This window comes from Centruroides sculpturatus, unplaced genomic scaffold (assembly GCF_000671375.1).
Source record: "Centruroides sculpturatus isolate CEXI.00-Female unplaced genomic scaffold, Cexi_2.0 scaffold46, whole genome shotgun sequence".
NCBI classification, from domain to species: Eukaryota; Metazoa; Arthropoda; class Arachnida; order Scorpiones; family Buthidae; genus Centruroides; species Centruroides sculpturatus.
The window spans coordinates 687,217-695,772 of record NW_019384418.1 but is presented as its reverse complement, the minus strand read 5'-3'; the positions used below and the strand labels follow the sequence as shown (position 1 = coordinate 695,772).

Below are 8,556 nucleotides of genomic sequence, written 5' to 3'. Positions count from 1 at the left end.
ACAATGTCCTTTCAGAATATTTTAAATTTAACATTACAGTAATTTAATTCTAATTATTAAATTTATTAGGAGAGCAGCTAAACCATCTACCTCTAGCCAAACTGATTTGTTATATAGTTTGTTATTAGGCTCAACATAGCCCAATAGATAATCTGACAGATCATTTGGTAATAGAAATGTGCTGGGTTGTTGTTTATTATGTAAATTACACAATCAATCGGCAAGAAGGAAGTGCAGCTACCCATTCTTTCACAGTTAAGAAAATATTGTGGTAATATAAATTAAAACTTTCAGTTGTATGAAATATGTTGTAAATTCCCGATCTTACAATGGTGGAAGCAATTGTTTCCAATCAAACCCCAACCACTTGTAATGTAATCTGAGTAAATTTTCTTTTTAGCGAAGTTTTACATTTAACAAATATTCTGCCAAATCCGAGAGAAAAGAATTTGTTAAAAATAAACTTTCCTTTAAAAAATGCAATTAAAATACTCGAAATATTACATCTATGACGTAAAACTCGTGACGTAACGCGTGACGCATTGCAACGACAAATTCGAATTCGTTCCATTTCGTATTGTTGCCGACGCCATCTTGGAAATTTATGCTTTCCGGAAATTGCGAGTTCTTTTTCCCTCCATTTTAACATTTTTCGTACAAATTTTAATAATGAAAACTCGCGTAACGTAGGTAACTTAATATTTTTCGATTTATATCAAAATTAAATAATTTAAATTAGATACGCTTTAAACCTAGATTTGCGGCCTGTAACCTGTAAGGTTACGGAATGCGTTTTTATAATTTTATTTATTATTACAAATATCTTAGCGATATTTTACAAAAAAAGAGGACTATTTTAGCATTTTAAAGAAAACATTTGCAATTAGTTAATATTCTGACGTAGAACTTATGACGTAACGTGTGACGCATTTATCGCACGTTCCACCGATTCGAATTCGTTCGATTTCGTATTGCCGACGCCATCTTGAAATAGAAAGTTTTCTGGAAATTGCGAGTTATTTTTCCCTCCATTTCGAGATTTTTCGTAAATGTTTAATTACATAAACCCGAATAACGCAGGCAATGTAACGGTTTTTATTTATAAGCGATCAAAATTGAATAATTGTCGATAGAATATTAAATGTAAAAGTCTTAAATTTTTACTTAAAATATTTAAGGTTGTTTCCACTTAGCATCGAATTAAATTATCAGATTATAAATGATATTCGCTTGCATATTGTCTTATATTCTTTTGAATGAAACAATAAATGTCCTGTACTAAAAAATTATTTTAATATTAAATTAATTAATTAGCTAATGAATCATCTCGATCTTTTCTATTCTTAATATTTAAATTCTTAAATTATTCTAGGAAGAAGTATCATTCTCAAATTTTATAATCCACTTTCCAAAGAGACATGGAATCATTTTAAAAACTTCTTGTGCTCAAAAAATTAACAAGAAGCAAAACAAAGGAAAGGTAAGACTTTTTTATTTTCATTCTAATTTGTTATGTATTCTGTACATTGATGCAGTAGAAAGTAGTATATAAAAGTTTAGTATCCTCATTGATGAATCTAAGAATTTATTGTAGTAGAATGATGTTTGAATAATAATTTTATTCATTTATGCCATTTAGAATAATATGAATTACAATTTTACTTAGAAAAATTAATTTATTGTTAAAAAAAGAAAACAGAACTTTACAACTTATGTGTTATTTATTTCAATGATACAGGTAAATTTTTAAAAAAATGTTTAACACACTGCAAAAACAATCCATTCAAACTTCACACCAATGCACTTGATTGGTTAGGTACCATTGGCAAAACTCCAAATTATCTAAAATTATTAGGTAGTCCTCTCAACTGTCGACAGTTATATTTCTGTTTCTATACTTTCCTGCTGACAACACATACATCTCTCTCTGTGTGATGGGCTGGTGTAGCTTGCCTGCCTTGTTGGTTGTACCCAGAGAAGATAATATCTGCTTCTTTGTGTGGTGGTGTTGACCAATGTAATCTGCTCCATCAAACTATCTGTCCATTTGTTTATCACCTCCTGGAGAGTGAATTCCATCACCTCTATTCTGTCTATCTTCCATCTATCTGTGGCAGGGTTATGTGACAAAATAAAGAGACAGGTCTGGAGGATCGAACCCTCCTGAAGGAAGGGATATCTAACAGTTGAGAGTGATTCAGATTCAGGGTCTGTGGTCTCCCACCAAACACAAAATGAAATGAACCCCAAACCTTGAAAAGCACCACAAGGACTTCTTTAAACTCTCTGTATATGCTTCAAAAGGAATAATTTCAAGTCTTTTGAACAGATCTCTGAAAAGTCAACTTTATAAAGATGATCATTTCCTGATAATTCCACTAGCTCTCTTTGATACTTTCTCTAACAATTGAAGGAAATACTGACCCCAAGAATAGTAGTAATGGGGCAATGTATACTCTACCAGTGCCAGTAGTACTTTCTGAAGTTGACTTTTGTTAATCAATTTTTCAGATAATTAACTCTACTGAATAGTGAAAAAATTTTGAATTACTAGTTTGTTGCTCATATGACTAATGCTTTAAGAATTCTTGACCTAAGAAAGTTCATTGTAAGAAAACTTTCATTAATCTAAAATAGTTTTCTGGATCTTATGCTGAAATTCCCTGGTATAGAAAAAAATTGATGGAATCGAAGAATTGAATGACAGGAGTTGGAAAGTGTCAAGGTTGTCCACCCAAAAGAAACTGCCTGAAAGACCTGTCAAATCAAGGAACTGACTTTAGAGTTTTTTTAAATGGGTTGATCGGATAGTTGGTTACATACTACATATTCAGAATGTTTTGGAATGATCCCAAAAAACAAACACTGAAAGACATATAAATAGTTTTGTGATCAATACTAGGGAACTGCCAAACAGGAAGATAACAGAAATGATGCTGGGAAGTTACATGAAGGAAGAGGAAAACAGAGAGTCTCAGTTCAATGCATCCTTACCATACTGTAGTTATGGTTCTTCAGTAATTTAAAGTAAGTAATGTCATCAGACAAAAACACTGAAGGGAAAAAACATCATGGTGGAGGTGTCTCCTAGTCTGTCAATGATTTTAAAAGTTCATTCCAAGATTGAAAGGAAATTCAAAATCCTTAATGAGATCCTTAATTATTGATTGCTGGAGTGTGAGCATTTGTCAAACCATCAATCCATAAATGATGGAATAAAAGTGGCATTATTTCACCTGACCTGGATGAGAAAGGAAATTCAGCAGAATCAGGGATTCAGGCAGTACAGATGTTGCTGTGAAGACTGGCATTCATTGAAACATTCACTTTGTCGGAGTAAACAAGAATTTGTTTGTTTTGTTACTCTCTAACAAAAATAAGTTCTAAATGATTGAGATAGAGTATATTGAGATTGAGAGTAGCTAATATGCAAATAAGTAATATTTCTTTTAGCTAAATTTGGGACATTGATTAAACTCAGTTTACAGCTAAAAATTACAAAATGCAATCATATAAGAGCATAAATTTTCAAACAGTTTATTAAAGACTTTAATAATGCAATAATACAAACTATACCAGTCAAGACAAAAAAGTCATATCACACAATCAGTTAATTCCAAAATATTTTTATTATAGAGTTATTCTTTGCATAAATTCTGAGAGGGATATAATGTATTTACCTACTTTTAATTATCTTTTGTAATTACTGTTTATGTATTATTATTGATATAATGTTAATGATTATAATTATAAAGTCTGTGTGGGTTCACACACACACACACATAGCTTTGGTGTTGTATTTATTGGATTTAGATTTTTTGAACCTTAAAATTAGATAGTGTAATGGCAAATTCTGCTAATACTCCTAAACTTTTTGCATTCACAAAGATCCATAAATCAGGCAACACTATATGAACTGTAATGCCATGCTGCGTACTTGCCTTTTAGAAAATGCTATTCATAATCTATTTAAAGATTATTTAAAAACCTATAGATTATCCAACAGTAAAACAGAGCAAATAATTGATGATTTGTGGTAGTCAACTTATAGGAGATGTTTATATTACAGTCTTAGACTTTATACTGTACCTGTGTGCCACTTAATACAAATTACAACAAATTTTTGCCCTCTTAGACATTTATTACATAAAAGCAATAAGCAAGTCAATTGCAAATTTATCTTGGATTTAAGCACATATTTCATGCTATTCCTCTTTCTTTCACTATGATTACAAGACATATGTTCAAAAGAGAGGGGCACCTGTGGATAGCCTCTTGCCTGGGGTCCTTTGTCAGATATAATATTATTGGAAAAATGATTTTATCAACTCTACCATGTATGCTTATGTGCAAAAGATATGTGGAAGATATCTTTATTATATGGAAAACAAAACCAGATATAAATGGCTTCATACAACAAATGAATGACAATCCTTATGGACTGTATTAAATTAGACCATGCCAGCAACTAAATGGTACATTTTTTTGGATCTTAAAATCAACAATAGAAATTAAAATATTCATCCAAATTTATATTACAAACCATCACACCCACCATTATTTATATCTGCAAGCTCCAATAACCCCTGATGTATACAAAATAGCTGCTTTTAGAGCCCTGACAAAAAGACCCTTTACCCATTGTACAGATTTTACTGAAATGGCAAATGACTATAACAGTTTGAATATATTGCTATAAAACAGGTTACTATAGAAACCTTATCCAGAATTTGGCTCAAACGTACTCTGGTGGTAATGTTCAAGGCTCATATGCTAACAATGGGATAAGAGATAAAACTATAAGAACCCAAACAATATACTCTGTATCTGACTTTATTACATGTAGACCTATTCTGGCCAAAAATATATATACAAACTATATTCTTACTTCATTTTTATGCCTTAATTAAACTGAAGTGTTTATTGAATAGTCATCAGTTAATGTACTGTACATCACTTCATTATTTGATTTGACTATTTCCATTCCAGGATTTTACAACTATTTTTAAATATCCAATATTATAATATACACAACAATATATCCAATGAAAAGCACTCATGCAAAAAAACATATTATCAAGGTGTTTAATTCATAAATAAAAATGATCTGTTAAACATTTCCAGGATATTACTTCTGACCATCAGATTTCACTATTAAACAGATTAGAATAGTGTTTTTCTAGGAATATTTTTCTTTTTTGTTGATTCTTTAATTTAATAAAACAACAACAACACAATTTTAAGTGTACTTATATCTAACATAGTTAACTGTACTTATATCTAAATCCACTAACCGTTTTGGAAATAAAAATCATATAGAATCTGGGTAGTGTAACCTACAATGCATCTCTAAACTAATCAGGAGTTGTGGATTTGAGTCCCATTCTGGACAATTATTTCCTTTGGACAATATCCTTTGGGATAGACAATGGACAATGTCCTTTCAGAATATTCTAAATTTAACATTAATTTAATCCTAATTATTAAATTTATTAGGAGAGCAGCTAAAGCACCTATCTCAAGTCAAATTGATTTCTTATGTAATTAGTTATTAGGCTCAAAAATAACTCAATAGATAATCTGACAGATTATTTGGTGCTAGGAATGTTTATTATGTAAATTACACAATCAATCCGCAAGAAGGAAGTGCAGCAACCATTCTTTCACAGTTAAGAAAATATTGTGGCAATATAAATTAAAACTTTCAGTTGTATGAAATATGTTGTAAATTCCCGATCTTACAATGGTGGAAGCAATTGTTTCCAATCAAACCCCAACCACTTGTAATGTAATCTGAGTAAATTTTCTTTTTAGCGAAGTTTTACATTTAACAAATATTCTGCCAAATCCGAGAGAAAAGAATTTGTTAAAAATAAACTTTCCTTTAAAAAATGCAATTAAAATACTCGAAATATTACATCTATGACGTAAAACTCGTGACGTAACGCGTGACGCATTGCAACGACAAATTCGAATTCGTTCCATTTCGTATTGTTGCCGACGCCATCTTGGAAATTTATGCTTTCCGGAAATTGCGAGTTCTTTTTCCCTCCATTTTAACATTTTTCGTACAAATTTTAATAATGAAAACTCGCGTAACGTAGGTAACTTAATATTTTTCGATTTATATCAAAATTAAATAATTTAAATTAGATACGCTTTAAACCTAGATTTGCGGCCTGTAACCTGTAAGGTTACGGAATGCGTTTTTATAATGTTATTTATTATTACAAATATATTTTACAAAAAAAAGGACTATTTTAACATTTTAAAGAAAAGATTTGCAATTAGTTAATATTCTGACGTAGAACTTATGACGTAACGTGTGACGCATTTATCGCACGTTCCACCGATTCGAATTCGTTCGATTTCGTATTGCCGACGCCATCTTGAAATAGAAAGTTTTCTGGAAATTGCGAGTTATTTTTCCCTCCATTTCGAGATTTTTCGTAAATGTTTAATTACATAAACCCGAATAACGCAGGCAATGTAACGTTTTTTATTTATAAGCGATCAAAATTGAATAATTGTCGATAGAATATTAAATGTAAAAGTCTTAAATTTTTACTTAAAATATTTAAGGTTGTTTTCACTTAGCATCGAATTAAATTATCAGATTATAAATGATATTCGCTTGCATATTGTCTTATATTCTTTTGAATGAAACAATAAATGTCTTGTATTAAACAATTATTTCAATATTAAATTAATTAATAATCATCTTGATCTCTTCTATTCTTAATAATTAAATTCTTAAATTATTCCAGGAAGAAGTATCATTCTCAAGTTTTATAATCCACTTTCCAAAGAGACATGGAATCATTTTAAAAACTTCTTTGCTCAAACAATTAACAAGAAGCAAAACAAAAAAAAGGTAAGGCATTTTCATTTTCATTCTAAATTGTTATGTATTCTATACATTGATGCAGTAGAAAATGGCATATAAAAGTTTAGTATCCTCATTGATGAATCTAAGAATTTATTGTACTGTAGTAGAATGATACTTGAAATGTAATGTTATTCATTCGCACATTCAAAATAATAAGAATTGCAGTTTTAATTAAAAGTAATAAATTAATCCTTCAAATTATATTTATTTCATATCAAGATAAATTATAAACATTTAAGAAAAACATTAGCAGAGAGTTTAAATCATAATATAATCTTGTTTTAAAATTATCAATGAGTAATTAATATGAATTTATAATGTCTACCTATTGATAACAGGATTTATTTTAAAAAATTAATTCTTAGCTTATTTCAATTATCAAATAGTACATACACTTATTTGGGTAATTTTTTAGAATTGGGGCAATTTAACACCATTGCTCATTCATAAAGTACATAACTTAACAACACCCAATACTGAAATTTACAGATTTACACAAATCAAATCACACTACTACACTTAATTTATTTGCATTAATATCTAGAATGCCATTTATATAACCAGAAGTTCTATCTAAGCTGTAATTAACACTCTTATTTTTGCTAAACTCAATGTTAAATTTTAGAAAATGCTACAATTTTAAATAAACCATTTCTTTTAAAAGAAGTTGTTTTATTTCTCTTAGTATATGGTTTAATTTTTATTAAGACATATGAAAATGAAGCTTAACTAGAATTTTAATGTTTGTTTACTTATTTTTATATTAAAAATAGCTGTTTTTTCAACTCTTCTATGTAACTCTTGAATACATTGATGATTCTGACATTTTATTTTTTACATGTTTAATAGATTTAACTGATTGTGAGCACTTAAAGCCAGGAGTTGTGTGACATCATTTAGGCTTCTGACATACCAATAGAGCAGCTATGTGACATGTATGTATGAAAATTACTTTGTGGATAATCAACTCAATGGTAAGTGGCTGGAAGTGATTACATTTATTTGAAATCATTACTATATTTATTCATATTTCAGAATCAATTTTAAATAATGTTCTTTTTTAATTGTTCAGGTTATCTGCTCCACACACCTTCCTTTAGAAAATGTTGATATTGAACTTTGTCACTGCAATCTTTTAACAAACATTTCCATTATGACAAAGAGCATGCAACATTTTCTTCTATAAATGGTCAGTGAACTACTTTACTTTACTTTTATATTCCCGGGACCATTTTAATTTTAAATTTTGTAAAAATTGGCATTCAGAGTTTGATTTGTCTTGATGTTCATTTTGGATTAATTAGCCCTATGTTAATTAAGCACAATAAAATTAGGTTCAAATTTTCTTTATCATATATAATGTAATAGAGATAGCTGTAAAAGCAGATTATAAATTATGAATTATTGTAAAATTTATATTTTAAATAAATAAAGATTCATTCTGTTTAAATTTTCATTCTATATTTTACTATATATGTAAAGAATTAATACTTGTAATTAATAATATTTGTAATTTAATATGTTTGTGATTGCTATGACAACAAAGTATTTAAATTTATTTTTTGAATTTGTTGTACTTCTTTTAAAATCAAACAATATAGTTTTAAAGAACATTAAAAAGTGTATTTGAGAGAGAGTGCTTATTTTTTACTGTTAAACATACAGAT

The 8,556-nt window shown here is 29.0% G+C and overlaps 1 long non-coding RNA gene across 8 annotated transcripts; it reads left to right on the top strand.

Annotated features, from left to right (window-relative positions):
- The first annotated feature begins 255 nt into the window (after nucleotides 1–255).
- On the top strand, nucleotides 256–8,298 carry LOC111619298. Of its 8 annotated transcripts, none has more exons than XR_002755721.1 (5): nucleotides 256–1,085; nucleotides 1,373–1,480; nucleotides 6,768–6,874; nucleotides 7,739–7,863; nucleotides 7,962–8,298. It is a non-coding gene; the product is annotated as an uncharacterized LOC111619298 (long non-coding RNA). The 8 variants fall into 8 exon arrangements; XR_002755724.1 differs by having other exon boundaries at nucleotides 257–686; XR_002755723.1 differs by lacking the exon at nucleotides 6,768–6,874 and having other exon boundaries at nucleotides 261–686; nucleotides 7,962–8,296.
- Nucleotides 8,299–8,556: the final 258 nt, after the last annotated feature.